The 23,663-nt window shown below is 47.5% G+C and overlaps 1 long non-coding RNA gene across 1 annotated transcript in view; it reads right to left on the reverse strand.

Moving 5' to 3' along the window:
* The window catches only part of LOC129672216 (uncharacterized), a 174,218-nt gene extending 163,454 nt beyond the window's left edge, over nucleotides 1-10,764 (reverse strand). Inside the window, exon 1 of the long non-coding RNA XR_008719474.1 lies at nucleotides 10,527-10,764. This is a non-coding gene — a long non-coding RNA (uncharacterized LOC129672216). The remainder of the gene's footprint in view (nucleotides 1-10,526) is intronic.
* Nucleotides 10,765-23,663: the final 12,899 nt, after the last annotated feature.

Consider the following 23,663-nt stretch of genomic DNA (forward strand, 5'->3'; position numbering starts at 1 on the left):
TGCTCTGGCCCCACATTTCCAGCTTGATACAGGGCCATAGAAAGGTCAAGACACAGTCCACAAAGAAGTTCACAGCATTTCACAGGAAAATGAGGACCATGAAGCCAAGAAGCATGGGGTGAATGGGGGGGAGGGGGAGTAGGAAGGCTGATATCTGTCCTTTCCAGAAAAGGTGCTGGAAAACACAGAGAAATTCTGTGTTTGTTTTATTTGGTGCTCAAACGTTCTGTATATATTCTGAATATTAGCCCTCTGTCAGATATAGGGTTGGTGAAGATCCTTTCCCAGTCTGTAGGCTGTCATTTTGTTCTGACGACAGTGTCCTTTGCTTTACAGAAGCTTTTCAGTTTCATGAGGTCCCATTTATTGATTGTTGCTCTTAGAGCCTGTGCTGTTGGTGTGCTGTTCAGGAAGTTGTCTCCTGTGCCAATGAGTTCAAGGCTCTTCCCCACTTTTTCTTCTAACAGGTTTAGTGTGTCTCGTTTCATATTGAGGTCTTTGATCCACTTGGACTTTAGTTTTGTGCAGGGTGATAAGTATGGATCTATTTGCATTTTTCTACATATAGACATCCAGTTAAACCAGCACCATTTGTTGAACATGCTATCTTTTTTCCATTGTATGGTTTTGGCATATTTGTCAAAAATCAGGTGTCCATAAGTGTGTGGATTTATTTATGGGTCTTCTATTAAATTCCATTAAGCCATATTCTGTTTCTATGTCAGTACCATGCAGTTTTTAATTACTGTTGCTCTATAGTACAGCTTGAGATCAGGGATGGAGATACCTCCAGATCTTTTATTGTAGAAGATTGTTTTAGCAATTCTGGGTTTCTTGTTATTCCATATGAAGTTGAGAATTTTTCTTCAAGGTCTGTAAAGAATTGTGTTGGTAATTTGATGGGAATTGTATTGAATCTGTAGATTGCTTTTGGTAAAATGGCCATTTTTACTATGTTAATCCTGTGAAGCCAAGAGCATGGGAGATCTTTCCATCTTCTGATATCTTCTTCTATTTCTTTCTTCAGAGACTGAAAGTTTTTTTCATACAAGTCTTTGACTTGCTTGGTTAGAGTTACACCAAGGTACTTTATGTCTTTTGTGGCTGTTGTGAAGGGTGTTTTTCCCTAATTTCTTTCTCAGCCCATTTCTCTTTTGTATGCAAGAGGGCTATTGATTTTTTTGAGTTGATTTTGTATCCAGCCACTTGGCTGAATGTATTTATCATTTGTAGGAGTTCCTTGGTAGAGTTTTTAGGGTCACTCATGTATACTATCATATCATCTACAAATAGTGATATTTTGACTTCTTCCTTTCCAAACTGAATCCCCTTGATCTCTTTTAATTGTCTTATTGCTCTAGCAAGGACTTGAAGTACTATGTTGAAGAGGTGTGGAGAGAGTGGGCAGCCTTGTAAAGAACTCAAGAAGTTAAACAGCAACAAATTAAGTAATCCAATTAAAAATGGGGTACAGAGCTAAACAGAGGGTTCTCAATAGAGGAACATCGAATGGCAGAGAAACACTTAAAGAAATGCTCAAAGTCCTTAGTCATCAGGGAAATGCAAATCAAAATAACTGAGATTTCACCTTACACCCATCAGAATGGCTAAGATCAAAAACTCAAGTGACAACACATGCTGGAGAGGATATGGAGAAAGGGGAACCCTACTCCACTGCTGGTAGGAATGTAAACTTTTATAACCACTTTGGAAATCATTCTCAGACAATTAGGAACAGTACTACCACAAGATTCAGCTATACCACTCCTAAACATATATCCAAAAGATGCTGAAGTATACAACAAGGACATTTGCTCAACCATGTTCATAGCAGCTTTATTTGTAATAGCCAGAAGCTGGAAACAACCCAGATATCCCTCAATTGAGGAATGGATACAGAAATTGTGGTACATTTACACAATGGAATACTACTCAGCAATTAAAAACAAGGAAATCATGAATTTTGCAGGCAAATGGTGGGATATAGAAAAGATCATCCTGAGTGATGTATCCCAGAAGCAGAAAGACACCCATGGTATATACTCACTTATAAGTGGATATCAGACATATAACATAGGATAATCATGTTAAAATCTGTACGCCTAAAGAAACTAAGTAAGAAGGACCCTGGGTAAGATGCTCAATCTTCAGAAAGGCAAACGGGACAGACATAGGAAGAGGGAGAAAACAGGGAACAGGACAGGAGCCTATCACAGAGGGCCCCTGAAAGACTACCCTGCAAGTTATCAAAACATATGCTGAGACTCATAGCTAAACTTTGGGCAGAGTTCAGGAAATCTTATGAAAGAAGGGGGAGATAGAAAGACCTGGAGGAAATAGGAGCTCCACAAAGAGAGCAACAGAACCAAAAACTCTGGGCACAGGGGTCTTTTCTGAGACTAATACTCAAAACAAGGATCATGCATGGAGATAACCTAGAATTCCTGCACAAAAGTAGCCTATGGCAGCTCAGTGTCCAAGAGGGTTCCCCAGTAAATAGAACAGGGACCATCTCTGACATGAACTCACGGGCTGGCTCTTTGATCAGCTCCACCTGAGTGGGGAGCAGCCTTACCAGTCCACAGAGGATGACAATGAAGCCAGTCTTGATAAGACCTGATAGACTAGGATCAGATGGAAGGGGAGGAGGACCTCCCCTATCATTGGACTGGGGGAGGGGCATAGGTGATAAAGAGGGAGAGAGAGATGGGGAGGGGGCTACAGCTGAGATACAAAGTGAATAAACTGTAATTAATAAAAATATTTTAAAAAGAAAAAAATGGTCTTTATGTTGAGCTATGTAACGTCTTCTCTTGTCACACAACAAAGATCAGTTAATTCTACTCTATCACACAATACACAAATTGATTCCTTTCCTTACTCTCTTTGTGCACTTCCCAAGTATGGAGACCACATTTGGGCATTAACATTTGTTTTTCAGCCTAGAAGCTCTATGTTCATCTTGTTCCCTGTAAGATGTGGCCTCATCTGTTGTCTCAGCATCCCAAAGCTCTCCCGGAAATCACCTCCAGTCACCCTCCCAGCTGCTCCTATGAGCTGCCAATCCCACAGCCCCAGGCCCTCACAGCTCATGTCTTGTCATTCCCTCTGCTGGACCCTGCGGTAACTGTCTGAATCCCTCTTGGCCATGCTGGACTTCCACACACCCTGCACCTGCCAAGTTCTTGCTCTGTATCTTACTCTTGAATCTTTCCCTGCAGCCTCCAGGGAAATGACACTCCATCTCTGTAGGACATACGCTTCTGACTTATAGGTCCTCGCTGCCTCATCGCTGTCCACCGAACTTCAAATCTCACATTTGTGACCTCTCGGTCACAACAGAAGTACCCACATATACTGACACAACAGAAGCCAGTGTACTCACTAGGTACTGAGCACTTGCCATGAGTCAGCCATGATGAATGAAGAATGAGCAGCTGAGGGCTGCGGAGACAGCTCAGTGGGTAAACATGCTTGTGGTACAAGTATGAGGACCTGAGTTCAAATCCCTACAAGACACTTAAAAACTGGGGGTGTCTAACCAAAATCTAGAATCTCAGTGGCCCTGTGGGGCGGCAGGAGACTATGGGCAGGTGGCCTGGCTTATTCTTCAGAGAATAACAAGACCCCAGCTAAAACAATATGGAGGGTGAGGACTGACACCTGAGGTTATCTTCTGGCCTCCAAACTCACACACACACACAAGCACACACACACACACACACACACACACACACACACACACACACGTGAAAAAATAGCATTGCCTGTAGCAGACCTCTTCAGGTCAGTTAAGGTCAGTGTGAGGACAGAAAGGTCTTGACACATGAAGCTGCACATTAGAGAAAAGACTTTAGGAACTGAAACAAGAAATCAATTTGCTTTAATTTTCCAGCAGACAAAAGCAAGTTAACTTTTATCCCAGTGGACACATGTTCCATTAAAGGTCTATATTTGAAACAATTAGGTTGCAACTACATTCATTCTTATATCATCTGTTCAACACATGTGTGTGCTAATCTCAGTTTAGAGGTAAAAAGAAAAGAAAAAAAAAAACTCTAATAATTCTAAAGCTGAAGCAGAGCAGACCCTAAATATTTCATTCAACCACACAGAATTCAGGAGCCTGGAATTCCCTAAGAAGAGAAGGCCTTTTAACTCAGGCCGTCTGAAAGTCTGTCCTAGGGTAAGGGGCGGCACGCAGCGGCTCTATCTTTTGGCAAAGCCCTAGTCATGTGAAGGTCAATTCCCCCACCTGCTCCCAAATGTGGGATGGGAGGAACCTGACAGAGGAGCAGGCTCAGCAAGTCCCACCTTCCCACCCAGTTTCCTAATTAAGACTCAAACAGGAAGAACTGGGCTTACTTAAATAAGAGCACTTGCTGGGTAACCATGAGGATCTGAGTTCAAATCCCAGCATGCACAAAATCCAGGCATTTCTGGGCATGCCTGTGACTCCAGCACTAGCAGGCAGAGACGGGCAGATCCCAAGAGCTCACTGGCCAGCCAGCCTAGACTGAATGGTGTTTCAGGTTCAGCGTGAAATGCTGTCTTAAGGGAAACACCATGGAGAGTGAGTGATAGAAGGAGACCCCTCTTTCCTTTAGCCTCTAGACAGACACACACATGCACACACACACACACACACACACACACCACACACACACACTCACTAAAAGGACAAATGCTCTTTCTCCTTGTGGATATGCAAGCAAGAAACTGCATTTTCCTTTCTTTTTAAGTGATAGGCCATACAGTGTTACTAGATATTCATAACTGAATCTCTCTCTCTCTCCTTTTCTCCCTCCTTCTCTCTCTAGGAGAAAAGTGATGATGGTGTTTTGTTCACTAACATCTGTATTCTTGATCTAATAAAAGCATCTCAGGGTTTTCTAGGAGCCTGCCATGATAGATGGACACCTCTGAAACTGTGGGCCAAAGTGGGTCTCTGCCCCCTTGGGTTTCTCTTGGGTATTTTGTCACAGCACTCAGTGGCATAAATGCAGAGTCTGGGGTCAGCTCAAGAGACAACCTCCATCATTACCTACTGCTCACAACAGCTCAACTATATTTAACAAAGCACAGTTTATCATTTTTCTTCTGATTTTATGATTATTTTACAACGGAACACATTTTTTTACTCCAATTGAATGTTTCTGTTGTCTGCAACTAAAAGACTATAACATTAAAAAAAATATTACACTATTAATTTGTAAGTCTAAAAATCTGCTCCCTATTCTTCCCAAGATATATACGGCAGGGAAATGCACCAGATGCATTGCTTACAGACAGGCCTGAGGCTAAGTGTGGACAGAGTAAGGAATCCTGTCCTGGCTGGCCCTGGTGGCAGGACAGGGAAGCAGCCTGCTGAGAAGTGAGGAGAACTCTTCACTAACTTATCTTCCGTAAAAGCACCTGGGCACAGCTCTAGCTTCAGCTCCGAGGCTGTGATAAACTCCAGCAAGTAGAGAGAGGGTATGTGTGGTTTTACAACCCCACGCCCATCACCTCGGGATGCTCAAGGCAGAGTCTCAAGGCACTTAGTCACATCACATACAGACAGACAGGAGTACAGCCTTGCTTACCCCCAGCCAGCCCTGTTCTGATACCGTTCAGGACCCACTGCATAGAGGATGGCACTGCCCGCAGTGGCTGGCTCTTCCCAGAGCAATTAACAATCCAGGCAGTCTGCCCTCCCCGAGGCATCCCCACAAAGCCACCCTGATCTGGGTAAGTCCTCAGGAAGACTCTCTACCAGGTGAGTCTAAGTTGTGTGAGTTTGACGGTGTTTAACCAATTAGCACACACCACACGGTCCAAAGGACAAAAGCAAGTCAGAGAGCACCAATGTGGTTTGTCAAAGAATGAATCTGTCTGGGTCACTGCCTGCCCCAGAGTCCCCTGGGAGGGAAACTTGAATTCTCAGCTCACCTTCCTTTTTCAAACCGTGGACCCCAGTAATGGTAGAAATCAAACTATTATTAACAACACTGACCATCATTACCTGGAGAGCTGTGAATTAAAAATTTTTGTGGCATTTATCATTCAAGCCATACAATAATCACTGGTGGTTGACACTATAATTACACCTACTTCACAGGTGCAAAGGTGAAGGTGTAGGGCATTAAGGCCCATTGTAAGTCAGAAACAGGATTGGAAAGCTGGAGCCATGAACCAACTCAGGTCCCTGACTTCACAAATAACACATAAGAGTGATTTTCTAGGTCTGGGCCAGAAATCAGGGTCCAGCCAGCTAGCAGTAAAAACATTTGAAAGCCTCTGTGGTTTCTCATGCCTACAACATCACTCAAGAGTCAAGAGCCTACGTAAGCTGCTCTGATTTACCAACATTCTCCTTGACTTGCTACTTGAGATATCACTGTCTCCTTAAAAATCCTTTCTGGAGCCGGGCATTGTGGTGCATGCCTTTGATCATAGCACTCAGAAAGGCAGAGGCAGGTGGACTGCATGAGTTCAAGTACAGCCAAGGCTACACAGAGAAAAACACTGATGTGCTACACACCCACCCAAACAGAGTTTAGTGACAAGCTGAGGTAATTATTCAAATGGTACTTTCTCCTCCATGAGGTACACAGCCCATGTTTTATGGAACACTAACTCTGTGTTTTAAAATATTAAAAATAGAGGAATCTGAGGGAAAACATCTCTACTTTAAAAACTGTCCCACAAGTCCAAAATTATTTCAAATTGAAAGACTTAAAAAAAAAAAATCCCAGTGATGGACAGAATAATAGACGCACTACAGCTGCAGCCTGAAGGGTGTAGCCTCAGACCTTGTCACTAATAGGATGTAGCTAAAGGGAGAACGGAAGTCAATTTCATCATCCAAGTACTACTGGTAGCCAGATTCAAAGCTCCTCCAGGCCAAGATCACAGAAGGTGCAGCTGTCCTGCTCACCGAGGCAGGAGATGAACAGGAAGCCTCTCAAGGCGCTTCATACCTGCACCACACTCTGTTATAGGAGCGCCGTGTGAGGGGGGCAAAGGCAGAGAATGGGAAAGAGGATGCAGTGAATGAGATGAATAGGGAACATAAGAAGCATCCCTATGCCCCATCCGGGACCACCACCAGGAGAAAGATTTACACATTTGTGTAAGTAACTTGTTAACACGGGGGGGGGGGGGGGGGAAATACCCTGGAGTGGTACATTACACAAAATTTTTCAATGTTTCATAAACAACTAAAGGGTTATCTGGTACAAACAGACCATTTCTAATGACTTTTAAAAAGATACTCGGTGCCCCTGGGAAATGTGGCAAGAAAGTCTTGAGGTCAGGTGTTTTACATCAAGAACAGCTTTCAAGGATTTGCAGGTCTCTCCCTTACAGACTATTTTCAATCTTTGTTCTTAAGACCAGAACAAAAGAGACCTGCCAAGTTTAGAACCTCTTCAGAGGTGAGGAGGAAGGCCTTAGAATAACAGGGGAGGGACTATCACCCCAGGTCACCCCAGGTGGCCAGCACACATGGGGTCTGCACAGAGGCAGGGACCCCACTTCAGGAGAGGCCTAGTGACAAGGCAGAGGAAGACGGCTCGGGCTCTGCTCTGTCTTCGGAGTGTGATCTGGAGCTGCTGCCAAGTTTCTTCAAAAGTCACCGCTAGAGAAGAACCATGTGGCCCTCCTACAGTATGGAAAAGACGAGAAACAAGATGAAACTCATTTTTTTAAGTCTCCTTCAAGCCAGCAAGATGGCTGAGTGAATAAAGGCATCTGCTGCGAAGCCTGACAACCTGAGCTGACACCCCAGAGCCCACAGAGCCCACAGGGTAGCAGGAGAAACCAACTGAACTTCACATACATGATGCGTGTCACACACGCATGCGCGCGCACACACACACACACACACACACACACACACACACACCAGTATTCTACCCTCGTGTTTCCGAGACCTTATGATGATATGTGACAAATGGTTAACATCCAACAATACAGAGATGACTGTCAGCCCCCATGTTGCTTTTTCCATGAGACAATGGAGGTAAGTTACCCAAGGCAGGGGCAGAACACGGCTCAGTGTGCCACTGCATGCGTGTGGTCCTGGCATTTGATAGACGGAGGCAGGAGCTCTGAGGTCCGAGGTCACGTTCTGCTGTGTGGTGAGTTTACGGCCTGCCTGGGTGACGTAAGAAATCCAAACCAAGCAAACAGAAACAACTCTCATCACCCTGCAAACACCGTGTTTTCCAGGGTGTGCCCTCTTACGTCACTTATTAGTGATGTCCTTGCGTGTGAAGGAAGAGTTAAGTAAAGACTTTTTTTTAATTCCAATTATTCTCCTAAACGCAAAGAAAACATTATAGCCCAATACACGCATTGCGCATGACGGCGTTTGAGTCCAGTGTGGCGATCTACCTGTCTCACCCACCAGCCTCATTAGCCCATGGCCCACATCACCCTAGGTTTCCTCCATTTACATTTAACTACAACAGTCTAGTCAGACACCAGTAGGTCTTTCTACCCATAACCAGGATCTGCTAAGAAAAGAAATTGTAGTTTGCCTTCATATTCCATCAAAAGCAAAAGCAGTCACTAAGGCTTGAAGCCTAACAGCCATCCTCCGACTCTCACAACCACTAGCAAGGAGAACCACGGGAGCGAAGGTTAGCACAGCTGATTTCTAGGTTCGGAGAACGAAGCCTCATAATTTAAGACAAACACCTGGAGGGGGGGTAGTATTTTTGTTTTCCACCTCAAAAAAATAAATTGCAGGCAGACATGCAGCAAATCACATCGCGGCGATCCTCAATTATCCGAACACACTAATTAACTAAATGTAATCAACTGGCTTTCAGTCCTCTCCTTGCCTGGTGTGTATTTCTAGAGCTTCGCTTTTCTCGCTCCTCGGCAGGCAGAACATTAGACAGTCGAAGCAGCGCAGCAGAGGGAAACAAACACACACAGATTTTTTTTTGCTGATGGCAGGGGTTTCTTCTCACGCTCAGGGCAAAGGAACCCACGCTACAGCGATGGCAGCACCGCACTGGCTGGAGATTTTAATTACTCTCCACACCAGCGTTGCAGGGGAGACCTAACGTTCAGTTAGGTGATATGATGTTCAGTTAGGGTTTTCCATAAACCTGGGCACAGGCTTTCAAGTAGTAAGTATGCAGCCGTGACAGGATTAAATATTCATAAAATCAAGATCGACCGGAAGGCTGGGGATATCAGACGATGAAAATTCATATAGTTTGCACAATGTAAATCTTATATCCAGTCGTAAGGCGCCCGGCTCTGATATGCCTGGGCGTGTGTTCAGATTCAAACTCCTGCATAGCTTACCATTTAAATAACAATAAATAACAACCCTGATTCTTACCTCGGGTTTCAAAACACAGAAGCAATTTTAAGCATTTGCCAATCCAAACTTAAGGATCTGTCTGCAGACACAGAACGACAACACTCCGGTGATCCCCACATGCTCCGGTTATCTGTTTAATATCTGTTGTCTTAGCAGAGGTCCAAGGAAAATCACGGTATTCCCAAGGAGGAGCATTCCAGATGTGCCTTGCTTCTACCTAAGGGAAGCCACTCTACCCACACACATCCTTACTTAAGCCAGCGTGAAGATAAAGTAGATCGACTCTTCTTGGGTTGCAATATTCTGATTTGCTGAACCAACTTTTCCCCAATATTAGCAGCTGCTCTCCAAAAGCTTCAACAAACACATGTGCGCACTCGACACCGATGGAACTAAACAACTAGCTTCCACCAAAGTAAACTCGGAGCGTGGGGCAGCGGCAGAGCCAGCTGGGACAAGCACGTTCCCCGAATGTTACCGAGGAATCCTCTCCCGGGCCATCTCCTCTACTGTACAGTCTCCTCAGCAGAGGAAACATCAGCACCAGAGAATGACACCGGAGCCATTTCGTACCGGAATTCAATTACCTAAAGAACTCCACAGTCAGGCGCAGGTCTCCCCGGGTCTACAATGACACAGCAGGGCTGCAAAGGACTCGCAGGGCTCTGCTGCCGGCCGGGCACTGGGTCCCAGCCCTCCTGGAGGGGAGGCTGCCCGCCGAGGGGGCCCACCTCCAGCCCAGGGCTCCCGAGGCCAGACCGTGCCCAACGAGAAACAGTCAAACTTTGCTCCCACCCGCAGCTGCCTGTCGCCTCCCCTGAAAGAGTCTGGGAAGCCCCCGGCCGGGTCGGGAGGCACACCCCCACCCAGACCCAGGCGCGCGAAGCCCAAGTCTAAGCACTGCCCCTCCCGCGGGTTCAGCCCTGCCCTCAGCCTCGCATCGCGTGTACCACGACTTGCCCTGCTCACAGCGATGAACGCCGAAACCAGAGCGAGCAGACTTCTCTCTGCACACGCCTTCCAGTTGAGAAACTCCCTACCGGCGTGGATTCCTTTAAACCCCACGCCCTCTCCAACCTGCCACCCCACCCCCCACACGCGAGGGAAGGGGCCGGCAGCGGAGGGGTTAAAGAGACAGCCGGCACTAGTCTTCCTCCGTCTGGTTCAAAAGATGTCACGACGGCCACGCCGCGGACCTTACCTTGCTCTCCCCTCTCTCGCCGCTGGGTCTCGCCTCGGGATCGTCGCTGTCCTCGGCGCCCGCACTCTCGCCGCCCGGCACTTCATCCTGAGCCGGCGGCCGCTGGGGCTGCGGCTGGGGCTGGGGCGGCGGTGGCGGCGCCTGGCAGGCTCCGCCAGCCCCCTGGGAGCGGGGGATGGGCTCCGGGCGCGGAGAAACTCCCTCCACATCCATCTCCATCTTCCCATTCACTGGAGGGCAAGACAAAAGCGGAGCGGAGACTTGGCAGCGGCGCCCGGCGGCTCCTCAGCGGCCCGCGGCACGCATGGCTCGCCGAGGAGGGGCCGCCTCTCGCGCGCCCTCCCTCCTGCCACCCTTCGCCCGCGCTCCCCGCGGCTCCGCTCCGGCGCTGCGGGGCGTCTGGGCCCGGGAGCCCGCGAGGAGCGGGGTGGCCGCGTGTCCTTGGAGCGCTGGCCTTCAGGCGCCCCCCGGCAGTCCCGCTACACCGAGCGCATCCTGGCGGTGGCAGGGCGCCTCCCAGCCGCGCGCCCCAACCAGCCCTGGGGACAGCCCCAGGGACTTGTTCTCCTTATCCTCGATCCGGGATCCTCGATCATCCAGCGTCTCCCGCCACCCCACCCCCGCCCCCAGGGTGTTTCACCTCCCTTCCAACCTTTTGAACGAAGTTACTGGAAGAGCAAACCAGATGGGCTGGATTTGCCTGGCGACGCTGGCAGGGATGGGGAGTGCCAGGTGTGAGTGAGCTCTCACACCCCTGCCGCTGACCAGGCACCGACCCTATCTGCTGTCCCCTGCCCAGCGCAGAGCAACCAAAGAAAGGACACCCTACGCATGAGGGTGTCAGCGACCACCAGCAGAGGGGCATGGGAGGGCTGGTGGCTGCAGAGACCACCCCAACCCCAGGTGACTACCACCTCCTGACCCCGGTTCCCCCTTCCCTGGGAGACAAGAGTGTCTGCAGGACCCGTCCCTTCCTGAGTGCCTGCCTGTGGCTGCCAGAGCCCAGCACCTGGGTCTGCCCTGATGCTGGCGGCTCTGTAAGGACTGCAACCCTCTACTAGAGAACCAGAGCACAGAAGCAGCAGGGATCAAATTCCGGGCACAGGAAACAGACCTAACAAGACCTTGTCTTGGGCATATCACGGGTTAAAACTGGGAGGGTGGGGGCTGCAGGGGGTGGAGAGGATGCAGGGATCCGACCAGTCTCACTATGCTGAGTTTGGTACCAAGGTCTGCTGGTGGAGGGTCAGAGGAGGAGTAAGAGAAGTGGGGTGTAGCTGTCAGGCTTTTACTGCAACATACCCTGGGGTGGGCGCCAGCTGGGCGCCTGCTCTCCCAAGTGGCCAGTTCTCTCCAGCAAGCTGGGCATATTTTTAGGAGGTGAATTAGGGGCAGGCAATGAAGCGCTCTGTAAGTACAGCGTTGGCAAGGACAGACCTGGAAGGTCTTAAATTGGGACTCCCTGTCAGTCACGTTTATCAATTCTGGGCTACTCACATAAAAATGAAGAGTTGATGGGCTAGTATCAGTGGTTCTGAGCCCCAAGGTGCCAAGCCCTCATAGACGTGGCTTCTAGTTCCAAGTCCTAAGAACTGGAGGTGCTCTGAGGCTCATGAGTTAGGCCACGAGACTGGAGATGCTCGGATTGGGAAGCTTGGTACTTTCATTCCCAGTGGCCTGGCTCTGGGCAGCTAGTGTCATCCTTGGCAACCAGAGCTGGGACTCAGGAGCCTTGGGTGTAGGGAGGGCCTGGAAGCATGTTCGGCAGTATTCAGGCTCCAGGGAAGACTTCAGACTCTCCTCTTTAGGAGCATTTCCAGCAAGCAGCCACATCGCTGTCTTCAGGTCTCCGCACCTCCTCCACCCCAGTCCTCCCTGTGTTTCAGCCCCATTAAACTCATCAGCTGCCTTTTAACCTCTGAGGGGCTGCCCCTGACTGTTGCTGTCTCCTCTGGAAGTTACCCACCAGACTCGCTGCAATCATGATAGAGATCACAGGTGGGTAGGAAAAGAGCCCTTGGCAGAAACCTTTTACAGGGTCTAATGTTGCAACCCCGGGGGTGGGGGGGGCAGGAGCAGAGGGTGGCTCCAAGCTTGTTATAAAAAAACGAGGGGTGTAACAGGACCGTAGCACATAAGTGTAGCACTGTAATTGGCACCCATCATAGCCTCCAAATCACACCAATCACAAAAATTCTGTAGAGATGCCCAAGGAAGCCCTCACTCCTCCCTGAGTCAGAGCGGCTGCGGGTGAGCAGAGGCATGGAGAGTTTGCCCAGGCTTGTCTGGAAGTCACCATCTTCCTGCCCTCTCTGGACATGAAAGGTTGCTACAATAAAGACTTAACCAAAGGTCAACAGCAAACATTCCCAGCCACATTTAACAGGTAACAGGGCCCACAGGCCCTAGATTGGGTTGGGTCAACCGGATCCATCTCAGAGCAAGCGGGGTGAGTCCTGCAGTTACCATTTGCTTCTGGGAGTTAGCTCAGGGAGTGCATCGTGGGGTATTGCATGAGCAACTCTTCACATCCAGGAGGAACCGTGGAACAGCAATGAGGAGGAGTTATGAAGAACCTGTTTAACACCAGTCATTTGTTCTTGGTTTTGGGTTCTAAATTGACCCCAGCTGACCAGAAGATAATTGAACTGTCCATGTGTTTCCCGGTAGAAAGTGGCCTTTCCCTCAACACACAGTGTGGCATGTGTAACGTGTGACTAACACAGGTGGGAAGCTTCACTGCCCGCTGGGGTGCTCTGCGGAGCCTCACAGAGGCAGAGCCTGCACACACACTGCCCATCATTCTGACGGATGAAGTCATGCCAGGTGTGTGCCTAGAATCTCTCCCTTCTTACTCTCCAAGCTTTTGCATGAGTATGCATGCATTTGGTGGATGCTTTAGTCAGTGCAGACAGGCCAGGTAAGGCAGGGTGGGCCGGCTCTGAGAAAGCAGAGAGTTTGGAGGATGGCTTACCAAATCTCCACTGTTGGTTTTTATCTATCTATCTATCTATCTATCTATCTATCTATCTATCTACATTATTTCTAAAAGCTGCATTTCAAGTTTATTTCCCAAACTGGGAACTCATCAAAAAACACAACAAGCTTACTTATCCTGGACGTATAGGATTTTTAAAGAGATGATGACCCTGAGTCATGTAATGGATGATCCCAGATAGTTAGATTGAGGCCTGCAAAATGGCCCTGTGAATAAAAGCTACTGCTGCCAAGCCTGATACCCCAAATCCAGTCCCCCAAATGTGGTAGAGCAGACTCGGAAGAGTTGTCCTCTGACCTCCTGACACTTGCTGTGGCATGGCTGCCCCCACTTTCAAAATAGTTCCTACAAAGCTAAAAAGAAGAGAGAGCTCTGCTTCTTTGAAGAGGGTCCTTGCCTCCACTCCCTCTCCAGCACCCGAGAACAAGAGCTCCTATGGGAGTTTAAGGAAAGTCAGATGATCTGTGTACTGTGCTTACAAAGGTATGAAGCCCAGGCCTTGTCTGTCGAGCTGGGAGCAGAAAGATGATAGACGTTCTCCTTGAACATGGGTCGGAAGACCTTGGTTCAGGAGGAAGCAAACAGGGAGTTACCACCACTTGACACCCTCAAAGGTGGTTGGCATCTTCCGAGGAGCGGGAGGAACTCAACAGTGTTGTGTGCGAGGAACTTTTGAATTTGACAGGTTTTCCTTCTGTACTGCAGAAATAAAAAATCACATGTCAATTCAGACAGGAGCTGGGAGAGCTGTTAATATTCTTCCTCCTCACTTGTTACTTCCAAAATGTGTTTGTGAACTTTTTCAAGGCTCAGATGAAGATTAAACAAGAAAAAAAAAAAAAAAGATAAAATACTGCAACTGATTTTTTTTCTAAATTTAGGCATGTGCTTTTAAAGGTCCCTATTGTTCAATGCAAATATTATTTTCTTTCTTCTGCCCCTGCAATTATTTGGGGGACATGTATTTTTTTTAGCATCTGTCATACATAAATATGGACTCAGAAAATATATTACATTTCAAAACTGTTGATTGCACCTAATTATGCATGTAAATTGCTACTTCAAGCCTGCAAACAGCTTGCAACACTTTGAAAATTTTGCCACACGAGTCGTCTGAGGTGTTTGTGTGGTATTTCGTGTTGCCTGAAATGACACTTTACCTCCCCATTAACTGCCCATTAATGATGAATCTGTGAGTATTTTCGACCTTTTGCTGTCTGTTTTGGAAGACTAGGGCTAGCACATCGTCATTTTTAACACAATTCACCTTCCTCCTGTTCACACCTGAACACTTGATTTTATTTATTTATTTACTTTTTTTTTTTTTACTTGAGTCACTGAGACTACAGCGTGTCCTTGGAGTATGGTTGGTCTAGACTCTTGTCCCTCAAATTGTAGCCAGTGAGCCCGAAGCATCACGACCTTCCAGGAGTTGGAAAGAATGCCGTCTTGGGCCTGCCGTAGAGCTGTCACTCAGAATTTACATTTAACAAGATCTCCATGTGATTCCTATGGATAGTGGATTGGTTTCAGAAGGAATGTCTAACAGGACATATCTATCCTGTTGCTCTTCTGTCCTTATCTTTGGCCCTTGCAGTTGTCCCCCAGACTACCCAGAGAATGCTTATTAGGAAGACTCAAGGCAGGACTGTGAGATGGCTGCATGGGTAAGCAAGTTTGTTATCTCAAAGCCTAATAACCCAAGTTTGACCCCAAGAATCCAGCCACAGATGTGCACCAGCTGCCAAAGTTGTCTTCTGATCCCTTTATGCATAGTATTATACACAGGTACCTGTGTGCACACACACACATTTAAAACACACGATAACTCCTCTTTCTCTCAAGGCATTCTTTTCACACTGCCTGTATCATCCCCCCCCCCCCCCCGCCATGGGTCTTCCCCCGCATACTGAAGAGCTTCATGAATTAAGAGCAGAGCTATGTTCCGTAGCCCTGGCGATTGAGTAAGAAGTGTGAATGCTTCTAAAAATCAAAAGACATTAACCTAAAAGCATTTCATCTTGAATAATGAACCCTATGCAAAAATGTGAAGAGTTTGCTCATTTTTGCCCTGCTCCTTGAGACTGGAAGTTCCAGTGTCTCTCTGCAGGGACTACTAGGGTCTTGAAATAGAATGCAAACACACAAGGACATGTTTGTGTCTGTGCAAAGAAACATCTGGCAACACCTCAATCATATGAAGTAGGTTTGCACTAAATTATGGACCCAGTATTTTTAGGAAGTATCAGAAATGTTAGTGAATTTCTGTGAAACATGTATGTACATAAATCAACAAACTAATCTGTTTTTGGGTTTTAGGAGAGTCTCTCTGTGGCTCATCTAGAATTTGCTATGTAGGATTGTTAGCTTCAAACCTGCAGTTCTCCTGCGTCAGCCTCCCACAAATCCATGTGCACATGGATAGAGGTCAGAAGCTCATGAAAGCCTCTTCCTCTGTGACGTTTTTAGCATCTATTAATGAACTTGATCCCTGGAAATTGTTGCTTGTCATCTTGGCTACACGATCTGGGCAGCAAGGCCCCAGATATGCCTGTCTGTGCCCTCGCACTCACCCACTCACTGGAATTACATACTGTAGGGCCACGCCTGGTTTTTATGTGGGGGTCCAACCTCAGGTCCTCATGCTTCAGTGGTAAGTGCTGCCCAGCCTCTGAATTTGCATGTTACAGGCTTCCTGGTACCACACCTGTCATCTCTAATGTATACAACAGTCACCTGTGGAATGCTGATACTTCAGGGCTGGACCTGGGCCTGAGCACCTGCAGGCCAGCTACCTGCTTATTGTCCTCTGACCTTAAAGACTTGTGTCCATCAGTAGTTTTTAAACCTACATCACATGGGGGACTTTCATAACTTTCAGTTCCTAGAGATTGACCCACCCACCCCCCAAAAACCCAGGATGTCTGGGGGTGCAATGGAAGGAATGATAGGTTGGGGGTGGAGTTGTTTTGTTTTCAGAAAGAGTTTTATGTAGCCCAGGCTAACCTCAAGCTCATCATTACCCTGCCTCAGCCTCCCCAGGGCCTGTGTTAGGAGTATGCAACACCACACATGGCACACGGATAGTTTGTAAGCCTTACGGGTGGTAACCAGCTGTGATCACACCTGAGAGCCATGACTGAAGGGGTCTCCACACTGGGGTCGGCTTAGCACCACTAACTTCCCTTCCAGTCAGAAATGCAAGGAGATGGAGTCCTGCATTCCGCCTTGTTACAGGGTATGGCTGTGGCACAACCCCAGGTTTCAGGGCCATTTCTATGATCAAAGGTTCTCTGTGGCTGTGTGTTAGAGTCATTGGAAGGTGTCAAAAATACTGATTTCCCCCCATTAATCGGTGAAATAAAAATCTAAGGGCAAAATGGAACCTGGTGATGTTAAGAGTTCCCGTAGGTGCGGTATGGGTGGCAGAGCTGAGCGGCAGTCTCTAGACTGAACTTCTATGAATGCAAATGTGTGTCTGTCTCTCTCTCCCTCTCTCTTTCTGGGTGTGTGTGTGCACTCGTGTGTTTTAATTCCTCCTTAAGCTGCAGAAAGGGAATGACTGGAAAGGTAAACGAGAATATCAGCCCAATTAACATAGCAAATGAGCCTGCTCGCATTACTTTCTGACAAACCGTTCCTTTCTCTGCCGACCCGACCCTCCTTGGAGACAGGACAGCAGCTTCTCCTTGTGGCAATAAGACTCTGGTGTGACAAGACTCAGCTGTGGTGGCACTGTCCTGTGGGGACTTGGGTTTCCTAGCCACCATGGGAGGATGGCCCTGTGAACTGGGGCTTTGAAAGCTTCTTGCTGCCCAAACTGTGGTCCACAGACCAGTGGCATCACCATCACCAAGGAATCAGGTGTGAGTGCTGCAGCATTCCTGGGCCCCAACCCAGGCCTGTGAGTCAGGACCTGTGCTTTGAGGATCCCTGGTTCAAAGCACTCAAGTATCCAGGAGCTGAGCCATAGGGGGCACCTGTGAGACACAGAGAGCACTGACCCACGATCCTGCCTCCTCGGCCATCTACTCCCCACTGAGCCACACGCTGTAGAACAACATATATACATATACATTTTATATATAAACAATATAAAATCTACATGAGCATTATACACACATATATATACATATAGTTTCTGACAGGTATTTATTATGTGCTGACCATTTGGCCTTTTCCCAGGGTTTCTATTCTCACCCTCCTCCCATTAATCCTGTTCATTTGTTTAGTCAGTTTCACTTGTGTAGTTTAATCTCTACATACATGACTATGTATGACTGTACAAAAATCCAGGAACCAGAAATGAGGGAAAACATTAAAAAAAAAAAAAAGCTGTCTTTCTGGGGCTGGTTTAATTCATTTAATCTTATTGTCTCCGTTTCATTCATTTTCCACAAAGGATATAACTCTGAGACTGTTTATGGCAGAGAAAACTTCTGTTGTGTGTACACACATTTTCCTTATGTACCCACTAATGCTGGACACTAGGTTGGCTCCATAATTCGGCTGTTGTGACTGTCACTGCAGGATGCGTTGGTGTGCAGGTGCCTCCATAATTTGATGTCTTGGAGTCCTTCAGAACTGTCCAGAACTTAAGGATACTGCTCAGTTGACAAGAACAACCTATGAACTTATTCAGTCTATCTGAGGTTAGCATCGCCATCCAATGGCCTTTTCTTTGGTGACAGGAACACTGGTTATGTGTTTCTGAGCACATGAATTGTGGCTAGTGTGAACTAGAAACTGCATTTTAATTTTATTTCTTCCTAAATGATGTAAATCTAAATAGCTTCATACAGTTATTGGCGCCACTGTGTTGTTGTATTGGACAACACAATTCCAAAGTCATCATCCTTCCCCTCACTGAACTTTATTCAGGTTCCCAGGTTGAGCACCCGCCTGCCCCACTCTGCTTCTGTATGTATTAACCCCTGTTGGATTCACCGAGATGAGAAACGTCTGCTTTGCCACCTCATTTACATAATAAGTAACATGATGCTTGTTATTCTGAATGAGAAGAGTTTAATGCCACCAAAAAGGTGCCAAAACCTCTTTCATAGTATTGATAATTCCCTGGCTTTCATTTTGCAGACTCGGGGCACATTAACTGCTTTAAGGACAAAAGACTGCAGACGGGTAGAAGAGAGATGCCCGCAGCCGCAGTGTGAGTGCGTGCACACACTCGAGTGCACACACACACATACACACGCACGCACACACGCATGCATGCTCACACGCATGCATGCTCACACGCACGCCCACACGCACGCACACACGTTGAATAAACAGCAGGGTGTGAGTGTTGCCCTCAACATGGTAGGTAAAGCACAAAACTAAAGAGAGATCATCAAGCCAGAAAAACACCAGGTTAACAGTCCAAACAGAAATGCACTCAACAGTTAGTCTGCCCAGAAGTGTCTAATCTGTGGAATGGATGGAATGGGACCAGGAGATGAGATTAGAGGAAGAGGAAAGTGAGAGTAGAAACACAGACAAAAAGACAGACCTAATCTCAATTTAAGACATGAGTGATAAAGTCAGCCCCACCCCCACAGGAGGACACACACTGCTTCCTAGCTCAAGCAGTCACAACCCATCTGGTGAAAGGGTGCAAACACTAGGAAAACGTCTGACCCGGTCTGTGCATTCCCAGCTGAGATTTGGTGCTGTGAGGTTCGCTGTGACTCCTACAAAGAAACGTGTAGCTAAGGGCGACAGCCTCTCTTCCGTAAGACAGTCACTTCACAGCAGCTGAAGCCAATAAATAGGCCACGTTGTTGTCCTCAGGAAAGAAAATCCCAGGGACTCCAGACAGGATGACCTGGGGACAGGCTGGGAGCTCAGACAATACAGAAAGCATTCCAGCGTGCACACAGGGATCTTAAGATCTGCCCCATGCCAGTCCTCCTGCTTCACCGGTACTGTAGGCTTCTTCATAATTCACATCAATCCATGTTTAAAAGAAACACAGAGACAGAATGAAGATAAAAGAAGACATGAAGGGCCCTCAAGGTGGCTCAGAAGGTAAAGACGCTTGCTTGCTCCCAAACCTGACAACCTGAATTCCATTCTGGGCTCTACATGGGGAAAGGAGAGAAGCCAGCCCTTCAAGCTGTCCTCGGATCTCCACAGATGTGCCCACAGAAATCAATTCACTAAAAGAGCAGGGGAGACACAGGTCTGGGGAGATGGCGCAGCTGCTAGAGTGAATATTCTTTATCATACCTCACGTGAGAACCAGATCCACACAGCTGCCCTCTGCCCTCCACAGGTATACCGTGACACTTCAATACACATCACACACACACACACACACACACAGGATAACATACATTAAATTTTAAAATTAACCCCCAATGCCCACCCCAGGGACTCCAAACTTTAATTTCTAGGTCACCGTCAGATTTTCCAGGGCATTTCAGTCTCGAGAGCAGAGAGCAGTGACAGTGTGCCCGGGCAGCAGCAGAGGAGCACCAAGCAGTGGGGTGGAGCTTCATGACGCTGACACTGGGGCAGGTGGGGCTCCCTGCACTCTTCTGACCCACTCTATTCCCTGAGGGCTGGCTTGGATCTTCCAGCTTGGGATCCTGTTCCTTATGAACCACCTTTCGCTACACTGGATTTATTTTCTAGGTTCTTTGCTGCACACGGGACACAGAGGCGAAGCAGATGGTACAGTTCACCATTAAAACCACAGCAACGGGGCAGGCAGACAGCTCCGTCAAGAAAGAGCCTGCCTTGCAAGCATGAGGCTGGTGACAGAGCCCTGTAAAATGACGTCTGGTGTGGTTTACATCAGTGCTGGAGTACAGAGACTGGGAGGTCCGGCGGCTTCCTTGCCAGCCAGCCTAGCCTATTCGGAAAGTTCCTGGACAATGAAAGACCTTGCCTTGGGGTTTCTAGTGCTGTGATAAAACACCATGAGCAACTTGGGGAGGAAAGGGTTTACTTCGCTTTAGAATTCTCATGCCACAGTCATTGAGGAGGGAAGTCAGGGCAGGAACCTGGAGGCAGGAGCTGATGCAGAAGGAAGGAGAGCTGCTTACTGGTTCACCCCTCCTGGCTTGCTCGGCATGCTTTCTTACAGCTTCCAGGACCACCAGCCCAGGGTGGCAACACCCAGAGTGAACCGGGCCCTCCCACATCAATCATCAATCAGGAAAATTACCACAGGCTTCCCCACAGGCAATCTGGTTGGGGACATTTTCTCAATGGAAGGTTCCTCTTCCCTAATGACTCCCGCTTGTGCCAAGATGACAAAAAATGAACAGAACAGACCCTGTCTCTAAAGAAAGAAACAACACTGATAAAGTATAGCTAGAGGGATGTAAGTAGACTAGCAAACTGGAAGCAGGCTTCCTGAGATGGCTGTTTCTCCTTCCCAGAAGACATTGCAAGGAGAAATGATGGGAAGACATGGGGCAGGCTTCTAGACAGGGCCACTATAAAATGAGGGGAGCCTGCATCTTTTTAAGGGCTTGCACGCTTGGTTTCTCCCATCCTGAATGTGTAAACATGGTTGCTTTCCCTTTCTCGCCAGCTTCATTCAATTCTTGGTGCTTTGCAACAGATTTAGGAATCCCCTGGACAAACCATCACCACCAATTCCTCTGCCATGTGGTCTTTTACTCTCAAGGTTGTCCTGAGACCTCCGCATGCACAAGCACACACATTCACAGGCACTTCTTACACACTTGCACACCCACACACACACACACATCCCCACACAACAGCAACGGGTACTCTACAAATGACCATCAGAATCAGGAAAGCAAAGACTACCTGATGCACTCCTGTGGTCCGGCAGCCCGTGTTTTCCCAGGATCCTGCGAGCGGCTCCAGCAAAGCACCTACGGGGGAGTTATTTCCTGTGTGCATGAGGGGAAATCACCGTCTTGAAGCAGAATGGCGATAAGACCTGCAAGACTCTCATGAGCTGGGACCCATTAACACATCTTCATGAAAGGAGAAGCTGTTTTAGAGTGAACCCACAAGGCTCCACTCCAGAGGTTACATAAGCAGTTAACAAATGCTGTGTGGGGCATCAGATTCCGAAGAAATGTTAGTCAACCAGGCCACCCAAACAGGAGAAATTTCTTGCACTTGACTTTCTCACAGACCTCTGCAAGTGAAAACCAATGCCTCACCAGCCAGCGGTACCCACAGTTCCTTGCGTCACCCGGGGAGAAGCATGCAACAGTCCTTCCTGAGTAAAGTGCCCACCTTGGATTGAATTGTTGACTGAGCCATGATCTTTGGGTGCAGCACAAGCCAGTGTGGAACTCACTGCCTCAACTGGAGTGCAGAGATTACAGGGCTGCAACACAGGGCAAAGCGGCCGTTCAAGTCCTCCTCCACACAGACCTGGGTCTTCGCTGGCCTGAAAACTACTGTTAACTACAGACTAGTCTCAAACTGGTGGCAATCGCTTGCCTCTGCCTCCCCTACATTGGGTTACAGGTCTGCCCCACTACACCTGTCTACTGAAGTTCTTAAACTGTGAGATAAAGCCAGAGAACAGGCAGGACTGAAATATCCATCTGTTACTCATAAAGTCTGGGTTAAAGGACGTTGTTTCTGTCTGTAAGCAAATGGTCGTCCTATTTCTGAACACCCGGGCCAATCAGACAAACCCACTTAGTCATCCCAGTGCAGGCACATGCCCTGGAGGCAGCCAGCTTCTAGAAGGTAAAAGAAAGAGGCTGAAAATTCAGCACTCTTGTTCGCTGATGAGCAGATGAGACACATTCCTGCAGCAGCTGGGGTGAAGGGGCTGAGTGAGCTCAGGAATTATGCTACACCTGTTTAAAAAAAAACAAAAACAAAAACAAAACTTTCTACACCTGTTAAAAAAAATCAGAGCTAAGAAGCGCCACTTCGCAGAGGGAATTCTATGTCATTTTTAGCCCTATCTTCTCTAGCCTAGATCCCAGTTTCCTGCCTGCCTGATGTGTCCTGTGGCTGGGAATTCTGGGAAGCTTAGTTAGGGTTTCTAACTAAGGTTTTATCATAGGTTGCTATGATAAAACACTGTGACCAAAAACAACTTGGGGAGGAAAGGGTGTATTCTGTCTCACAACTCATTGATCCTGGTCATCACTGAGGGAAGTCAGGGCAGGAACTCACGGCAGGAAACTGGAGGCAGGAACTGAAGCAGACGCCATGGAAGAACACTGCCCACTTACTTGTGCCACTCCTCCCCCTCCCCCCTCCCTCCTGCCCAAGGGTGGTGCCACACAGTCAGCTGGGCCCTTCTCCACCATCAAGGCTTGTGAAATGAGCACCCAAAAGGGGACATTTTCTCAGTTAAGGTTCCCCCTTCTCAGATGACTCCAGCTTGTAAAAGTTGACAAAATAAACAAACAAAAACTAACAAACACAGAGGTTAACATGAGTTGCTTCTTAACCTGCCTCTTGCACACTTACTGGTCCTGCTTACTCACCATCAGAATCTCTAACACTCCCCTGAAGAGCAAAACTAACTTCCTGGGTCCTAGACATTCATAGTACAGAGCGGTAGCCAAAGCCCCTGATCCAGCTCTCACAGCTCTCGGTCCTACTGAGCAGAGCTTTCAGAGGAGGGAGAAGCTTTGGTGAGTTCCTTTTACATTACAAGTACCGAATAAACATACATTTTCATAATATGGTCTTTTAAACCAGAAATCATCTTTCTTTCACTCATATAAGCATATTTTAGAAGACCCACCTAATGCAGTAGCTTGTGCATTGTGAGAACTAAATAAATGTTTGAGAATGAATATTAAAAACCTTTTATGTAAAGGCAGAAAAACGATGCATCTCATCTTGGAAATTTTCATCTTTGAAAAAGGTAAAACAAAAAATAGTCTATTTTGAGGCTAGTAGTGAGGTGGCTCAGTGGGTAAAGGTGCTTGCTGCCACGCCTGACAACCCGAGTTCCATGCCAGGACCCCACGGGGTGGAAGGAGAAAACCAGCTCCACAAGTCATCCTCTGACCTCCACATGAATGCTACAGCTCCTGAACACACAAGCTCCATATTCACAATAAATAAAAAGAGAATGGAAGGAAGAAAAAGAAAAGGAAGAAAGAAAGAGGAAGGAAGGAAGAGGAAGGAAGGAAGGAAAAAGAAGGAAGGAAGGAAAAAGAAGGAAGGAA

The sequence above is a fragment of the Psammomys obesus genome, unplaced genomic scaffold (genome assembly GCF_907164565.1).
Source record: "Psammomys obesus unplaced genomic scaffold, mPsaObe1.curated_primary_1811, whole genome shotgun sequence".
NCBI lineage: Eukaryota > Metazoa > Chordata > Mammalia > Rodentia > Muridae > Psammomys > Psammomys obesus.